The 19,786-nt window shown below is 41.1% G+C and overlaps 1 long non-coding RNA gene across 1 annotated transcript; it reads right to left on the reverse strand.

Moving 5' to 3' along the window:
• Positions 1-666: 666 nt before the first annotated feature.
• On the reverse strand, positions 667-19,233 carry LOC138568927 (uncharacterized). The gene is made up of 3 exons (XR_011303005.1): positions 19,136-19,233; positions 913-1,013; positions 667-772 (listed from the first exon to the last, which is right to left on the reverse strand). It is a non-coding gene; the product is annotated as an uncharacterized lncRNA (long non-coding RNA).
• Between the last annotated feature and the right edge of the window lie 553 nt (positions 19,234-19,786).

Consider the following 19,786-nt stretch of genomic DNA (forward strand, 5'->3'; position numbering starts at 1 on the left):
GAGCTCTGTGGATGTGAAAAAAAAATATTTACTAAAAAGTTAAAATAGGAAGTATAAAACCAATGAATTAAAAAGCATGAGTTGCAATGAAAATGAAGGAATTAACATTGTGCACTACCCACTATATGTACCTTCACCAATATCTTAGAGGCAACGAAGAATAGATATACTTGTCCACCTAAAGAAAAAATAAAAAACACCTTGTGTAGAGTGAAGTTGGGCCCCCGCCACAGTACCATCACCCAGATCCCAAGTGCCAGGTCGAAAAACATATGACATTGACTTACTCTGCAATAGAAATATATTGCTCTCGGAGGATGAACTAAAGCTGCAAAGAACAGCTGATGTCAGTGAATGAATAACAAACTGTCACGGATGTCCTTATGGATATGCCTAAATAAAGGCAGAAAATGAAAACAGAAGCATCACAACATGGAGCTGATGTCAATAGGTACAGGCACTTAAGTGCACATAAAGTGCAGCTAACAATAGAACATGTACTTCTAAAGAGCTGTGAACTTTGTATGCTAAACTACTAGTTGAAATGTCCAATGGCTAACACCTGCCCACATAATGTGCTACAGGTGTAACCTATACAGAGAAAATACTTATGGTTTGGTCCACATATAACTTTATGCAAAACATACATGTTTTACGTACCCCCACCAATGTCGAGGAAAATATATAGAAAGACTGATCAGTCTACATCTTGTGTGTAAAGGCAGTAAATGTCACGTACACCGAGGGGGGATCCAAACATATTCCCAAAGATCTAAAACAGAAAGGAATACATACACATATACATGGATATGTAAATTAACAGTCTTGCTCATATAATGTTGGAGGGACACATGATAAGGGACCATGATAATACTACAGGGGTATATAGATTAGTCATGGCATAAGACTCACCCAATAGAGCGTCACGTATGAGTCTCGAAATAATGGCAGATAAAGATTCCCCTGCTACAGCGCCATATGTATAGTACGGAGCCGACTGCACATCAAAGGCTCTGTAAACAAGGAAAAAGAAAAAGATACATAAAAAGACAGAATGATATGTTAGTATGCCCTGCTGATAGGTCAGTCTATACTGAGTTACTGATCCCTGATATCTCTGATATTGATTCTTTGTCGGACTAGGCAACATTGGTTGATTCATCTTTTGACACCACCAATATAAACTTCGAAGATTTTGACATTAAAACTGACTTCTCCTGTTCCTCCCATTTGAAAGGCAAGTCGAAGTTAAATCCCCCATGCCTATTGGGGCTTGTATGGAAGCTTTTCATGATTTATGTAAAGCAGATTTACGCAAATTACGACAAACATCTTCTTCTTTACGTAGTTGTCATCTCACTCATACCCAATCAGACTATTTGGTGGGATTACAAAAATTGAAAGACATTGTTTTTTTTTTATAACTCTGTTTATTGAGTTTTAAAGCATAACAACATAACAAGCAACATAAATCATCGGCATTCAACAAATGAGAAGGGCATAGCATGGCAGCAACAGAAACATTGTCCAAGGCAAGAGGGGCAACACCAGGCCAGGGGCCACAGGCAGTTGCATGTCAAGGCAGGCAGGTGGGGTTAGGCAAGATGTTGAGTTGTATCGACCGGCGGGGCTTACTGCGCGTCAAGCCATTTGCCCCATATTTTCTCAAATTTGCGGGGGCAGCCTCGTGCATTGTAGATCCGGCGTTCCGAGGCCGCACACCTGTCCAGGTCGTTCCTCCATCGGTTCAGGCACAGTGGGTCAGCGGAGCCCCATTTGGCCGCGATGAGTCTCTTACCGGCCCCAAGCGCTATCAACAGGAACATTTTCCCATGTTTTGTCAGGTCTACTTCTCCCCAGATGCCCAGGAGTACCATTTTGGGGTCCCTAGGGATTGGTGTTCCCATGGCAGCCGAGATCCTATTAATACAGTCCCCCCAGAAGAGCTGTAACACTGGGCATTCCCAAATCATATGGTAGAAGGTGGCGGGCTCGATTTGGCATCTAATACATGTCCCATCATCTAGTCCCCCCCACCTGGCCATCGATGCCCGTGAGTGATACGAGCGGTGGAGAATTCTCAATTGTATTAGTCTGAGTTTGTTATCTATCCCAATTTCCCTGGGGGACATCAACGCATCTACCCAGTCTTCCGGCTCCAGTTGACCCACATCCCTTTCCCATTTCACCTTGAGCCCATCAAGTTGCGGAGTCCCGAAAGAATTGAGGGCCTAAACACTCAGATAAGGTCTCTAACTATGTGCAGAAGCCCTCAGACAATTATGAGATTGTACGTGTTATTCACAAATGTCTGCTAATCCTTTTCCTAGGTTACAAACTAAAATAGGGGCATTAGTTACCAAATGGTGTGAGGTTGGCATAATTAATGGAGATATGGTTACATTCTTGGTTCTCCCTTTGTTTACCATCCTGACTATCTATTTGTTTGCCCAAAATGCACAAATCTTTGGTTAAGCCACATGGGAGACCCATTTTTACTTTATCAGGATCACTATTGGAGCAATTGTCCTGATTTATTGATGAAACATTAATTTCTTTTGTTTTTGTTTTGCCCTCTTATTTGCAAGACACAAAGGATTTTGTACATCACATTAATGAGGTCCCATGGGTGGCGGTTTGATTTTGGCCACTATGGATGTTGTGCCATTGTACACCTCCATAGATCATTCGGTGGGTGTCATTGCTTGTAAATATTTGTTGCAAACACGTTTGCTCAATTTTTTGTCACACAGTACTATGATTTTTTGAAATGTTGGAATTTTGTCTCACTAACAAAGTGTTTCTATTTGAAGATTTATTTTCATCAAGTAAGGGGGACAGTCATGGGTAGTTGTTTTGCCACCACATATGCCAATTTATCAATGGGCCCGTGGGAAGCAACTATTTTATCGGAAATCATATCTGGGATTTTTAATGACCAGATTGTTGCCTTGTGGCATTATATTGATGACGTCTTTGTCCTAAGGAAAGAGACTGAGTATAATTGGGTGGATTTTGTTGAAAGGATCAACTTTAACAGTGAATATTTGGCTTTTAAAGAAAGTCGTAATACCTGAAATTGTTTATCTTCATGTCAAAGTCACTTTGGATATAGGTGGACTACACACTTCTGTTAAAAAAATTAAAAAAAACACCAGTTTGGGTCTTCCTTTACATGCTAGCAGTAGCCACTAGGTAAGTTGTAAGAAGAGTATTCCATATGATGAATGTGTGTGTTATTGCAGGAATTGTTCAGATCTTGTTCAATTTCAATTTTGTTTAATTTGACAAATGTTGTTCAGAAGCTTCTCACAATTTTGTATCTCTTGGCTATTCAAAGGGTGTCCTAGAGAATGCTTATGGGAAGCCTAGACAAATTCATAGGAATCATCTTCTCAGTACAAATTGATCAGTTCATGAAATGATAATTTGAATTAAGGCGCAATATAAATAACACATCATTATCATTATAATTGATGACCCATGTTTTATTGTGACATATGTTAGATCTTCACAAAATTTCAGGAAGATTGTTCAGAGGCGTTGAATATTCTGAGGATGGACAAGGATTTGCTGGCATTGCTTTCTTCATGACTTACGTTAACATTGAGATGGGCTCCTTCACTAAGGGATACATTGGTGTTGAGTTTTCTCCAGCCCATGACCAGAGCATCCACACAGACTCCTTGGTTTTCTACATCGCCAGTGGGGTTTATGAAATTCCATACATTTAAGGTGTGTGTCCATGCTACACCACGGAAAGCTATCTAACAATTGATAACATGTGATAACGTGTGACACCACCTTTGTTGTATATGTACGTTGTTGTCCTTGCAATAAATTATATGTAAGCAGCACCATGTGTAAGCTAAAAATTAGGATTTTGCAGCATCTTTGTCATGAGCTTGGGTCATGCCCCTAGATTAGCCTCTAAGAATTTGTGGACCATGGCTTATCATGCTTGGTCCGTAACACGGAAAGAACCATGTTTAGGCTACGGGGAAAAAGACACTTCCTCATCACCTAAGATGGCGGCTAAGGGGTTCTATGGAAAGTAACCGTCATGGTCTAGTGCTTCACACTCACAGCATATATAAGTCCCTCCTCTCACCTGCTCCGCGCTTCGCGTCGTCTGCTTTGCAGTGTACGCTTACCGCGGCTCCAGTTCTCGTCACAGTTTTCCTCAGCCCACTCTTATGATCTCCTGTCATGGTTCCATAGTTTTTCCCTCTGTAGTTAGTGTACATTTCCAGTCACTTCCACAGTATTTCCCTGGTGTCGGATTTTAGGCAGCTTTCTCGCAAGTTGCCTTCACGGTTACCTCAATACAATTGCCGCGCTCATTCCTGTCAGCGGAACATTGGCAAATTTCCCTCAGCAGTTTGAAGCCTGTTGTTTCGTCAAGCGGCAGTTACCGCAAGTATTGGCTGTTTATGTTGTTGCGCCCTTGTTTTTAGCGTGCCTTTTCAGTCAACAGAGTTTCATGGTTTTTGTAACAACAGTAATACGTTGTTCCCCTGTCAGTCAGCCCTTCCACACATGCTAGGTAGTATTACAATTCGGTGACAAGGTTGTGAGTCGTCAATTCTGGGGAATGTTACAGTTGCTCCCAGTCAGTAAAACTACTAGAGTCATGTTATTGGTTGTGGAAAGTCTTCTTCACAAGTTAGCATACACCACACGTTTTAATGTGAAAAAGAATTATACTTTATCTCTGCAGTTAACCTATTTTTTTTTTTCTGGCCAATTGTTCACACGCATATTGAGTTGCTCCTCATAGTTGGGTTGGATGTGTCTAGGTGTTCATGCACGTCAATATAATGGAACAGCTTATCAATAGTATCTAACTCCTTATCTATTCCTATCACCCCATTCTATTCATTTCACGCACACCTGCCATCCTTCCTTCCCTCAGAAAATCGCATTTCATTTCCCTTCTTCAGAACAAGCGCCCCTGCGTAGAAGCAGGATGGAGAGCTCCCAAAAAACAAACTACAGGTAACGCCTCCCGAAGGGTATGAGAGATAATTCTTGAACGGGTGCATTAGACTAGTATACTAAGGATTACTGAATGTTTCTTGTAGATCACCAGACTGCATAGATTAACTACGCACACAGAGAATAGCACCAAACAGAATTCCAGAGAAGTGCTCCCGCAGAGTTTCTGAGGTAAGCGTTACAATCTTGGATCTATTAAAACTTCAGATTTGTCCTATCTGATGGCTAACTATTTTAAGAAGTACCATGATAAAAATGCATAATTTTTAACCTTCTTTGGTGTTGCCCACATTGCCATTCATCCCTCAGGTGGGCATAGGACTCTAAAATTATGCCAGGTGGAGACAAAGCTCATTCTGGATTTTGACACTAAAGCACCACTTGGCCATAACATTGATGAGGAACTGTACATCTTTATTGGAGTCTGAATTGCAATGAGCTTACATTGTTTTTATCGCAATTTGGTTTTCTATGAGTTTATTGATATTGTCTGTGACTTAGTCATTGTATGTTTTATGATACTGCTGCTCATTTATATTTGCTGTTTAATTTTTACATTCAATTTTCCTTTGCGTATTAGTCTCAGGTGCAGGGTTTTGTTGGCCTTTTTTTAGATCATGTCCCACTTTTGGCACATGGATTCTCTTGCATTATTGAACATTGAGTCCATTTGGCCTTGGTTTTAGGTAATTTTTGTTTGAGTAGATGGTTCTTACGTACGTAGTTTATAGAACGTGTGTCAATATTCCCTCATGATGGTGTCATTCAATTGCACTCTTGGAGCTGTTGGAACATTTTGTTATCCTCAAACTTATTTTTGCCAGTAGCAAATAATTATTTAAAGATCTGTATTTCTTCATTCCTATCTAAATGTGTTCCTGTTAACTATTCATGCACTGGTGCTTTATTCTTGGGCAGCTATGATCATCTGCACATTATCATGTCAATTGCATGTGTGTAAAAAATAATTCTTTGCAAGTTAGGACATTGCCATTTATGTAATATGTGTGAGAAATTGTGTCACTTTTAACATACTGAATATTTGTCTGGTTAATTAACATTGTAAACTAAATGCCTTTTTCCTGTTGTGTATTTTATCAAATTGTCCATTGAGTATTGATATTTTCATCTGTAATTAATGGACCAGCAATTAATTCCTGGGCAGCTATGAGCATTTGCACTTTAGCATGTTTGGCTGTATGTGAGTATTTATGTTGCTGTAAGCAGTTGCATTTTAGGATTCTTGTATACAATTATAAGAAATGAGGATGTCCGTCACTTTGAAAATATTGAATAATTGGACGACTGTTAACTAACATCATAATGAAATGCTCCTGTGAATTGATGGTTTATTATTACCAAATTGCTCATTGAAGAGTGACATATTCCTGTGACTTTGGTAGTTTGGTTTCCACACGATTGTCAGTTACCCATTCCAACATGTTTGCCTGCATTATCTGTATCACTGACCTAGACATATTTGCTGTCAAAAGTAACAAGGGACTATAAGGCTTGAAATAGCCACTGTTGCCACATAAGCCAGGTGTGAACAAGCACTCTGGTAGTGCTAAACGTGTCATCTGGACACTTTCTGTCCTTTTGTAGCATGCTTATGGTCAGCTTTTTTGGAGTGTGGTTCTGCCACTCTGCAGTGTTCTTCTCTGGTTGGTGCACTGACGAACATTCAGGTAAAGAAAAATGCAGATAGAAACACAATCTGGTAGTCCTAAGAATTTTCAATATAACATTAGCTTTTACAAACATTTACTGGAACGGAAACACTTTAAAACAATTTTCATGAGAATTTCTCCACTCCAATGAAATTAAATGAAGCTTGCCTTGAAGGGGTCTAAAAATGGGAATATACCAAATTCAGATCTTTATACAAACAAGACTGATATTTACCCTCTTGTCCTGTATGGATGATATGAGGCAATTTTAGAAAGTATAAGGTTGCTATTATTGTGGAACATGGCAGTTGTCACCCCAATCTACAAAAGAGAATTCACAATAGATCCATGAACAGAACATATGATGACCCTTATGAATTCTTTCTAAAAGTTTTAACATGCCCACACTTGAATATGCTCTGTATGTTTGGCCAGGCAGCTCGTCTGCTGCGAATAGTAAATGTCACGTCTCTGGCTGTTTGGATAATGAACGCTAGATTTACTCTTCATGGCAGAAAATCTGCCTGGCCGAATACATGGATCGATTAAGAATGCTGGCTAGGTTGCTAAGCAACACTACAGAAACCGCTTTACAAGACATGTGAAAACCCAACATTGGTTTGGAGCTTTAGATTCCACAACCTCCCTTCTGTCCATTGCAATAACTATTGTTTTTCTACAGTCTTGGACCATGCACATGAATTAATTCTGTGCATGTGCCCCACCTAGAGACCTGGCATGATGGCTGCCTTTCGATGAGGACTCAATTTCCTGATGGTCTCCCTGTGATCATTTGAAGAGAACCTTACCACAGTCACCCGGAGTGTGGAAACTCCAAGAGTTGTGAGAGGCACTGGCTCTTTTAATGCTGTTGAACATATATAGTTTACTAGAGTAAAGATCCATATAAGAACAAGTGACTATATCTATGAGCTCCTGAGGAATGTTCGCCATTTGTTTTGGATTAACAAACAGAAACATGTCGTTCGATTGCATTTGCTAACAGCAATGTCATATGTATAAACCTTGTGTACTACATTGAGTGAAAATAGAAAACAATCCCATGTGATCTGCTATCCAATACAGAGCAGTTTGTTTAGTCAAATTAGACTTTGACTAAATCCAGTCAGCCCTAACTTTGTTAGTTTGAGAGTCACTTTAGTCACTCCAGCACTTACATTCATGCTGTTGTTTTTGTCTACATTTGAACTATTTAATTTGAGTTTCTTCAATTGTGTATTTCTTCTTGTGTGCTATACTCTTGTATCCTGACAGTGTTTTTTAAATATTTATTCACTACAGATTTTCTTTCATTTTCTGATTGTCTGCACACATTACTGTTTGGATTGTTCCACTACTGTTGATACTATTATCCCCCTGACCTTTAATTGTGTTGTGTTATGTGGGAGCCACCATAATAGATACTTAAACTTTAACCCCAGATATTGGCCCTCATTACAACTCAGGCATTAAGGGTTTAACGGCGCTGTCGGCGCCGTTAACCCTTAACGCCTGATTACAAGTGTCCCTTTGCGGGTTGGTGTTTAACGCCTGCTTTTAGCAGGCGTTAAAAATCCAACCCGCAAAGGGACTTTGGGGCTAATTATGGCACCGTAATTTACGGTGCCGTAATTAGCGCCTTCCCCATTCTCATTATGCCCTATGGGGGCGAAAATGGGAATGGGGAAGGGCAAATGGTGAATGGGGAATTACCGCCCCACTCACCTTGGAATGGGGCGGTAATTCCGCCATCCACCATGGCGGAATCGTAACCTTAGCGGCATGGACCATGGTGCTAATAGCACCATGGTCCTCCGCCAAGGTTGTAATGAGGGCCATTGAATCGCAAGTCACAAAGATGCCACATTTACTGATGGGATATTGCACCATAGTTAAAAGGAAGCTGGGTTCCACACTGGCTTCTTCATAAAGATATATGAAGACAAGGCATTGGGGGCAGCTTCTTATACAGCTGGAATGTGGAGACATATATCTGGATTATTACCCCATATCAAAGAAAACCTATTTCTGAAGCAGTTTGGTTTTCTGCCCCAATCAGCACCCATGTTTGCCATCCACACAAAAATGTGCATGCTGTATGTTGAAGACAGGATTAAAGAGAGTCCTTGTCTCACATAGGACCTCATTTGGGACACTCTCAGTTATCTGGCACATGCATATTTTACTTGTCTCTATATTGTTGTATGGAGACAGATGTCTTCCCGAGTAAATATACAATGGCTACTACAGATCTTAATGGACTTGCCATGGTGGCACAAATCACATAATTTGGTAGTGGGATGTTGGGAATTACATGTGCACATCACTCAGTCCTGCCAACCTGCTTTGTGCCTTTTTAGCAGCTGAGCATATCACAAACCAGGACTCCATAGTTATAGTGTAGGTCATTAGTGAACCAATGTCCATACTTGGAATTGAAATCAGCTCCATGTCGCAGCATGTGAGCATAACGAGCAAAACCCCCTCTCTCATGAATTATTTGCAGGTAATTTTCCATACAAAATGTCCTGTTGGGAGGTTATATATAATAATAATATTAAGTATCATTATTATTATTATTATTATTATTATTATTAGGGTATTCATTGAGCACAGACCTAGCTCCGGGAAGCAATGGAGTGTTTTACAATCATAGGGGGAAGAACAAGGTAAGAGAGTAGAGAAACAATGGATTGAGTTTTTAACAACAGTTGATAGAGGGCAAATTGTCAGCAATGGATCTACAAGTAACCAGGGGAGGAAACAGAGGGGATCAGATCACACAGTCTTATTTATGTTGGGAAGTGGATGGTGTATTGACCTAGGTGTTAGGAAGGAACCGTTCCTTGAAGAGGAGAGCCTTGAGCTCCTTCCTGAACTGTAGAACCGAGCGGGTGAGTCGGATGTTGATTGGGAAAGAGGTTCCAGAGTTGTGGGGCGTAGACAGAGAAGGCCTGCCTTTCTGTATTCTGTTTTCTTCCTTCCAGAGATCAAGAACACATGATGAACATCTCTATCTACTTGCACATATTACACAGATTACACCACAAACATATTTTACATTTGTTTATTATTTATCAAAACAAATATCAAAAAATATATATCGGTCCCATAAAAAATGAATTAATCATCATCTATTTAATTACCTCCCTTTTAGGAAAATAATTCACCTGCAAACAATTAATGAATTTGACTCCTTGTATCTAAAACAATTTGTTTAATGTTTACTAAGCAACAGTACAAAAATAATAAACAACTAAAACATATTTTGTTGGTGTAATCTGTCTAAGAGGTGCAAGTAGATAGAGCTGTTTACAATTTGTTTACCTTGTATCCAGGTTTGTGAATATCAAGGTTAACCTCCTTTTGGAATGTATCAACAACAGATCACTTGAAATATTCTGGGAACATGTTACTTTGTTCTTAGGTTCAGCTGTATTTATGGTATCTTTATCAATGCTTAAGTGTTTGATCAAGTCATATTCTGAAATTGACTCTGTTTCCTTTAATGATAGAAGTGTTCCCCAGATCTTATATGGTGACATCACTTATCGGCACAACAGAATCCTGATCATCTCGAATATGTTGCTTTGTGGCAAAACACTTCTTCAGTTTAAATTTTCTGGTAAATTCAAAAAGATCTGTTTGTGTGTCAATAGGTTTGATATGAATGGATGGCAAAAAAGAGAATCCCTTATTTAGAATTGTGGCTTTGGCTTTAGTGAGAGCTCGGTCTGATAGGTTTAGAACTGAACTTGGTGTCTGGCTAGCCTATGTTTTCTCTGATAACCTGATCTTGTGATGTGTCGGCCACCATCCCTGGTATTCCACTTTCATTGCACCGAATCATACAATTGTGGCTATTCCTTGTATGTGAAATTGTTCAGCCTTGTGAAAGACCCGGGTGGGTCGAAACACATGTTGGCTGTAACACTGTGGATTTTGCTGCATGAAGAAAATTGTACACTGAATATAATAGACAAGCATGGAATTACAATGACAAGTTCTCCAAAACATAATATTTCTTGCTTGACTTATTTAGTATCAGGATATTTTTTAACACTGACCTAGCGTGACGATGTCATAGCCAACATTTTCATTAATATTGCAGACTTTAGGTGACGTTAGGGCATCATCACCAATATTGTATGCACACGCAGTCTGATCAGTACCTAATGTGTGAATACTACCAAGGCTCATTTTGAGAAGCTATTCTAGTGCCCCTACCAAGTGATTTAATTAGAGTTGATTAATCCATCACCGCAGATAACGCAATACTCCAAACTACGATTCGGGATTCTACCCATTGGGTAAATCCTGAACCAGTTAAACAGGCATAGTTAGAAAACCTGTCCATTCTTCCCAGGTAATCCTGAAAGTGGTCTACAACTTTTCTTTTTTTTTGCCCAGTTTAAAGCAACATAAGCAGGAACATGCTAAAGCATATGCACCTTACTACAGGAATACGATGCATTAATGATGCAGAAAAACTCTGCAAATCCACTAACCAAACAGATATTATCAGAAAAGTAGCTCAGTATCTGACAAGTGCCAGGCCTATGAGAATAAACAAGCTGGCAGAATCTCAAACTTAGGAAGTATATAACAACTTGGCAAATGCATGCATCTTATTCAAAATGAAAATATTAAATTACATATGTGTACCTTATAGAGAACCACATCAATTGAGGACCTAAGATGCCGAGAACCTGTAGACAATTAGTATGTATACTATTTGTAGTTGTATTTGTATTTATTTAAATTTATATAGCGCTTTAAGCCAAAGCGCTTTACAAGAGGAACAAGCAAGATACAACAAGCATTACATAACAATTGAATCAAAACCAGAAAACAGTACAAGGAACAATTTGCATTATTGATTATTATTGATGAGGTTAAGCGCTATTGGAGAGGGACCAACGTGATAGAGGGAGTAGAAGGAGTGGGTAGAGGTAGAATCAGAAGTAAGAGAGGAAGCAAAAAGAAGCTAGGGGGTGAATGAAAGAGATAAGATTTTAGAGAAGTGCAGAATGAAGGGTAGGAGGTCGTACAGCAGATGGGGACGAGAAGGCGGTTCCAATGGAAAGGAGGGAAAAGTTGAAAGGAGCAGAAGTGAGAATGGGCACAGGGTGGAGGAGGAGGAGAGAGAAGGAAAAGATCTGCAGAACGCAGTGAACAAGAAGGAGTACAGAAGGTGAGAAGGGAGGATAGATAGGGAGGGTCAAGACCATGGAGGGATTTGAAGACTAGACAGAGGAAATTAAATTTGATCTGGGAGTGAAATGAGAGCCAGCCTAGTGAGTTAAGAGAAAAGGAGATGGAGTCGTGAGTCATTTATACGGCACATGTATTCCACTTCAAGAGGGATCTGATTACCCTCACCTTGTTTGCATTGTGAGAATGAAAAATCAGACTGAACTTTGGATTCCGATATTGTGCACATTTTTGTCATAATCTGAATACACTTGATCAAATAATGTGTTTGCCAATTAGGACTTGTTCATATGTGCTCTAGAGAGAAAGGTCACAAAGGAGACTCATGAGTTACTGCAGAAAATGTACATAGTAACTAACCATTGCCTATACACACTTTATTAAATAATGATCATTTGGTAGCTAGGAGCTTATCCAAATGTATCCTGTAAAGAATTATATTTAAAATGATCTTAGATGAAGAGAAACTCTAGGTTATGGTTCAATAATTAAAACCTGCTTTAATCCAAGCCAAGCAAGATTAAAATATTTAATCCTGCTCAGGCTGGCTTCAGGCCAGGGAGAGGCACTGAAAGTGTGCTGGTGTCTGTACAAGACGACATGTCCAGGCTAGTTGACGCGGGTGGAGTTGGAACTCTGAATCTGTTGGACCTATCAGCCGCATTTGACATGGTTGATCACCCTATTCTGCTTTCACGCTTGGCTCAGATCGGGATATCTGGCCAAGTCCTTGCATGGTTCACTTCTTTTCTCTCAGACCGTCCCCAAACCCTTGCTATGCCCCTGTTTCTTTACTCTTCTTGCCCCCTTACCTGTGGTGTCCCACAGGGATCCTCACTTTCCCCAATTTTGTTTAACATATACATCTGGGCGCTGGTCTGCCTCATCCGTTCTTATGGCCTCAACTGTTACTCTTATGTTGACGACACCCAAATCCTGATCCGATTAGATTAAGATCAGGCTGAGGTGTCGTTGTGCCTTCATGACTTGCTGAAAGCTGTCGGTGATTGGATGGACCAGAATTGGCTCAAACTTAATGGCGATAAAACGGAGGTATTGGTGGTAGGTTGCCCTCCAGACTCCTCAAGGTGGACCTCAGCTTTTTGTCCCACCTCTCTGGGTCCTCTTCCCAGCCCAGTTAGTAAAGTGAGAAACCTAGGCGTTATTCTCTCTGCCACCCTTTTTATGTCCAACCAAGTGACTGCTTTGTGACAAGCCGCCCACCATCAGATCAGACTCCTTAAGAGGGCTTTACCCATGTTAGCATGTCCACTCTTAGATGGAATTGTGAATATTAGCATGCCCACACTTAGTTAGAACTGTGAAAATTAGCATGTCCACTCTTAGATGGAATTATGAAAGTTAGCATGTCCACTCTTAGATGGAATTGTGAATATTAGCATGCCCGCACTTAGTTAGAACTGTGAAAGTTAGCAAGTCCACTCTTGGATGGAATTGTGAAAGTTAGCATGTCCACTCTTAGATGGAATTGTGAATATTATCAGGCCCACACTTAGTTAGAACTTTGAAAGTTAGCATGTCCACTCTTAGATGGAATTGTGAAAGTTAGCATGTCCACTCCTAGATGGAATTGTGAAAGTTAGCATGTCCACTCTTAGATGGAATTGTGAATATTAGCATGCCCACACTTATTTAGAACTGTGAAAATTAGCATGTCCACTCTTATAAGGAATTGTGAATATTATCATGCCCACACTTAGTTAGAACTTTGAAAGTTAGCATGTCCACTCTTAGATGGAATTATGAATGTTAACATGTCCACTCTAAGATGGAATTGTGAATATTAGCATGCCCACACTTAGAACTGTGAAAATGAGCATGTCCACTCTTAGATGGAATTGTGAAAGTTAGCATGTCCACTCTTAGATGGAATTGTGAATATTAGCATGCCCACAATTAGTTAGAACTGTGAAAGTTAGCATGTCCACTCTTAGATTGAATTGTGAAAGTTAGCATGTCCACCCTTAGATGGAATTGTGAAAGTTAGCATGTCCACTCTTAGATGGAATTATGAATATCAGCATGCCCACACTTAGATAGAACTGTGAATAGTGAATTTAGAAGTATACCCAATTGCCTCTCTGTGAAAAGGGAATTAGAAGTGTACCCAACAGCCTCTCTGTGAAAGTTAAATTTAGAAGTGTACCCACTCTGTGAAAGTTGAATTTAGAAGTGCATTTCGAAGTTGCATTTAGAAGTGTGCCCAATAGCCTCTCTGTGGAAAGTTGCATTTAGAAGTACATTTAGAAAGTTGAATTGAAAGTGCATTTAGAAGCAGCATTTAGAGGTGTACCCAATAGCCTCTCTGTGAAAATGAATTTAGAAGTGTACCCAATAGCCTCTCTGTGGAAAGTGAATTTAGAAGCATACCGAATAGCCTCTCTGTGAAAGTGAATTTAGAAGCGTACCCAAAAGCCTCTCTGTGAAAAGTTGAATTTAGAAGTGTACCCACTCTGTGATAAGTTGAATATAGAATTGCATTTAAAAGTGTGCCCAATAGCCTCTCTGTGGAAAGTTTAATTTAGAAGTACATTTAGAAAGTTGAATTTAGATGTGTGTCCAATATCCTCTCTATGATTCTAGAAATGTAACCAGCAGCCCCGCTGAATTTAGAAGTGTGCCCTGTGGCCTCTCTGTGAATTAAGAAGTACGCCCAATAGCTTCCCATGGAAAGTTGAATATAGAAGTGTACCCAATAACCTCTCTGTGAATTTAGAAGTCTCTGAAAGGGCATGTAACCCATCATATCTCACCAACACGCTTACTCTCTCCTTACATCACCACTCAAATAGAACACAGAGATACTATGACACCATTCGGTATAACTGTTCTCATATCAACATTTGCCGCTCACCCCACATCACTCTAAGTAATCACTGCTGGTTACGCACCCCCCAGCGAGGCGTTCTCCTCAGGCCTAACGCAGCCACATCCGATCTGGATAAATCCTGCCAGAACGAACACATACTCCTGACCTCTCAACCACCACACCTACCGCTAGAAAGCAGCTATTACACCAATACTGCACGTGCTGTACACATACCCGGTGCTCACACGCACCTTTTTGACTCTCTCTAGTCACTCTACTGATATGAACTTCGGTTCCCAAGGGCGTTCAACCTACCTGCGCCTTCAGACCATACCAATGGTATATAAGGCGCTATATAAGTGCAAAATAACATAACATAACATGATACCAGAAGCTTTTCTCCCCCCCCCCGTGGTGGCTGTGGTAGTCCTCTCACGATTGAACTATTGCAACTCTCTATATCTGTCGCAGCCGATCGATCTAATACAGTGGCTTCAGCGCATGTAGAATTTGGCGGCTAGGCTAGCCATTGGCACTCCTTATGGTGCCATCATCTCTCCAGTACTTCGCCAACTGCATTGGCTTCCGGTGGGACAGCGTGTCCATTTGAAGTCTCTGTGCATTGTGCACCGGGCGGTTCATGGCCAAGGAGCTGAGTTTTTGCAATCAAAATTCACTAGCTATACCCCTACACAGGATTTGCGCTCCTTGACCACTAATCTTCTTGCTGTTCCTAGGTTCAATCGTGAAAGGGTCGGCGGTAGGAGGCAAAAGGATAACAACGAACGCCGGCATAAACCGATGCTTATGCACTTAAAAGTGAGGGTGGAAAAAAGGGAAAATTCATTTTAAAATAGAGGGATGAATCTTTTGTAAAAATTGTAAAATTGTATTACAATTAAATCAAAAAAAAAAAAGATCCTTTTCTATCGATGCGGCTAGACGCTGGAATAATCTCCCTCCGGCACTAAGAAGTGCTCCTAACCATCTTGGTTTCAGAAGAGCCCTTAAGACCATTTTTTCTAGCTCTCACTCTCCTAGGCCATCTTCAGCGTGATCAGCTCTCCCCTTTAGCACCATGATGCTCTTGGGCGACCGTGCGCTCTATAAGTTTAAATAACATAACATAACATAACACGCACACTTTTTATCAAGATGGGCCTGATAGTCCAGAAATTAAAAATAGATGTTTCGGATATGTGGGATAACCAGACTACAAACGGGAAACATAGTAGCTGCATGGAGTTAATAACTGTTTCCTCACCCAACATCTGACACTGAGACCATCCTACTCACTTTAGGGTTACCCGCAATAAATAATATTGTCTTCATGTTTTTAAATATGTATTATTGAATGTAGGGCTAAATAGAGACTAAAAAGCATGATGCCACTGAAAGGTCCGGAAAGGTGATATGATTCAAAGTCATATGCTTAGCAAAGGGGGAGTGGGAAACTGCTGCTTAATGGGCCCAGTGGTTAAATAAGTGTAATGCAAAATGTTAATATGTGGTTTTAAGTATGTTTTTTAAAGAATTGCTTCTAATCGCTGTAACCTTTTGCGGGCCCGTTGATGGCTCTTGCCAAAATAAAGATATGATTATTTTAGAGAAACCAGGAGGCAGCCAATGTTCTTACATTGTTTATGGTAACAATGCAGATAAGTGATACACCTTAATATTTTGCAACAATGGGGATTGAATTTTCTGCACTTCGAAACTGATGTTGTTAAGTGAGGAGTAAGAGCAAACCAAAACGCCTGTAGGGCAAAGCATGCTACCTCTCTGGTGTCCTAAATATATCATGAAAACACTGGAGAGAAGAACTTTAACTTGTATTTAAGTGAGGAGTGCAATTCTATTAGTGATGTTGAGAGGATACAATTGTAATAGTGTAAAATAGGGAAAAATTGTCTTCGCTAATGATTCAGTACAGGAGCAAATTTGATTATTAGACCAGACGTGCAGAGCGGGTCCCGCGAGGGGAGGAGAGAGCAAACAACGGGCCGCTCGTAATCGGCCCGTTGTTTGCACCCTCGCCCATTCCCATTAAGCCCTATGGGGGCTGAAATGGAAATGGGGAAGGTCCGGGTCCGGGTTCCTAGAAGGAGGAATTACCGGGCCCTCCGAACTCGGAATGGCCCAGTAATTCCTCATTCTGGGAACCCAGACGCGATTTCGGCACAGCCATGCCACCAACAGTGGCATGGCTACCGCCGAGGTCGTAATGAGGCCCAATGTGTGCACCATACCAACTGCTTTTCACACACATGTTCATAAAGCTTATTGCTCTACACACACTGGTACAACATATCAACTGATTTGCACCCCCCTCTTTTATGCCCCACAACTACAGTTCTACAAACGCTGTATCATCTGTTCTATCTACATCGGGTGCACATATCTATTTCACAGCACAAACCATGCATGCATTATACCCACTGCTCTACAAACACCTTGTGAACGATTCCTACTCCTTATTTCAAACAGTGCTCACCTCTGCCAGATCCTATGTGATTGGTGCATAGAGCTCTCTGAACAATGATCATATGCACCATGCCTATGATTTCACCACATTTAGTGTGTACCACACCCACCCGTGTGTACATACACTATGTGTGCAGGCAGCACACCAACTGCTCTGAAAGCAGCGTGCATGCAATACACTCAGCTTTCTGCACACATTATGTGCAGCACATCAGCTGCTATGCAATCAAAGTGTGAACCATGTCGAACCCTTTGTGTATACCTTATGTGCCTAATATCTAACTACAACTCAGCACACACAAATTGCACCATATTGATATTTGTACACTTGCCATGTGTGCATCATATCTACCACAATGCAAAAATCAAATGCCCCACCCCTACTCTCCTCAGAATACAAAAATATTATTTTTTTAATTTATATAGCGTTTTTGCCAAAGCGCTGCACATAGATCCTTTACATGCAATTAGTATCACCCACCCAAAGTTGGTACTCATCAATCCACCTCGGACGTATGAAAGACTGAGTTGGCCTTACAGGGATTCCAGCCTGTGACCTAAAGATCCCACACAGATTTCAGCAGCGAGTGCGCAACCCTCTGAGCTATCATACCAGCCACATGCCTACATTTATGCAGACACCAAATATATGCAATACCTGCCACACTGTACTTGCACCTTACCTACCATTCTACACAAACATTATGCATCAGACCTACCTCTCTAGCTATGCAAATGCCTTGTGGGCACCACCCTACTGTTCACATTGTGTGCATCATTCTCCACCATAAACAAAACGAGCTCCACACACACCATGTGTGCACCCTCCCTACCCCTTTGTACACCCCCTTGCCTTGTGTGGACCAAAGATGCCACTTTACAAAATATATGTGTTCATCATCCCTCAAATGTGCAGGCGTGCAAGCCTGGGCAGAAATGAATTATGTGCGGTGCACCAGGCAGTCAGCTACAGCCAGTAGAACGATGAGCAAGCCACCCAGGCCTGGCTGGATGTTTGCTTACAGCCAGCCCTGATTTTACTTAACGTTGCCCTGCTGTTTCATCACTTCACTTGGGAAAATAAAACCCCTGTTTTCCCTCACCTTGCTTCTGATTGGGGGTGGAGGGGATAAATGGCATAATATCCCCATGCCTAAAATATTTTGGGGGGATTTGTCCCCCCTATTCCTCCCTTTCCTACGCCCATGGCCTTGTGTATGCCATCTTGCCATTTTCTATTCTGTGAAAAAGCACCTTAGTCCTTCAACATGCACGTTAGCCACTGCAACATATTTTCATGCCGGCTGTGGCCAACTTTTGCAGGCAATGCAGTCGTAAAAACAGGCTCATCTTTCCTGTGCCCCGTGTGTCCGTATATGCAAGTAGTGCAAAACAAACACATTTTCATGGTACGCAGCAAACCCCCTCCCCCGCCAAACACAGAACGAGAGAGAGAGCTACAGAGGCCTCCCTTGGAATGTGGAAATTTTACACACAGACACACACACACTCATTTAAACTCCCTACAAACGTATTACATGAACACACATACACACTCCCGCTAATTCACACCTCCAAGCATCATCATTCAAACATACTTTCTTATGCAAACAAATACTTGTTTCCATGACTTGTACAGCAAAGAAAGCATGTTTCATATTACATCTGGCATGTGGTTGAATATTCTAAACACATGCAACAGATGTTTGCATGCTCCAGGGATCACATCCTCGAAAATACTGTCTCTAGATTGTCAGTGTCCCCCCAACCCGACCCCCCACATCTCCTTTTCAAACAAGAAATTTAGAATAGGAAAAGACTGGCCCGACACGATATTCACACACACACAATATATGACACTTCACTTACCTTAGGTACGGTAGCTGAGATCGAGTCAGAGTCTCACTCACACACACACAATATATAACACTTCACTTACCTTAGGTATGGTAGCTGAGATCGAGTCAGAGTCTCACTCCCTCGATAATCAAAGGCTGTCAGTCACTCAGCACGAGCATGCGCCACTGCCTGGCTTCTCCTTCATTCTGGAAAAACTAATGCTGAGGCTGCGCAGCAGTGCACTGCGCAGTGGCACGTGCACTTTGTTCCCCGGGCATGTTCCAAATGCGCAGTGCACGCATGAGCGAGCAGAAGTCTGCTGCAGACAGTCTGCAGAAGTTAACTTGTACTTTTGCACGATGACATGACAGCTGCAGACGTAATTTGACAAGCTGCAGAGACACAATTCTGGGGGGGGATGAATGCCATTATATATAAAATTGTGGGGGTGATTTGTCCCCCCTTCTCCACCATGTCCTATGCCCATGTCAGTGCTGGTAAAATGTTGACGGACATGAGAAACACTAATAATGGGCCGAGTATAATGGTCTATTTTTTCTTGTTTATTATAGCAGCAAGAATATAACACACTACAATTCCCATAACCCCTGTGTTGCCCCTCGCCAGAGACGTATTTCACCAAAATGCCAAGGTTAGCGGAAGTGACATCACGCGACCCTTGACCTTCATTATGACACAGCAAGTGATGTAATTTGCTCATCCCCCCGAGTTACATCACTGGAAGATGTTC

Source organism: Ambystoma mexicanum, chromosome 2q, assembly GCF_040938575.1.
Source record: "Ambystoma mexicanum isolate Mex_15411 chromosome 2q, UKY_AmexF1_1, whole genome shotgun sequence".
Lineage (NCBI taxonomy): Eukaryota > Metazoa > Chordata > Amphibia > Caudata > Ambystomatidae > Ambystoma > Ambystoma mexicanum.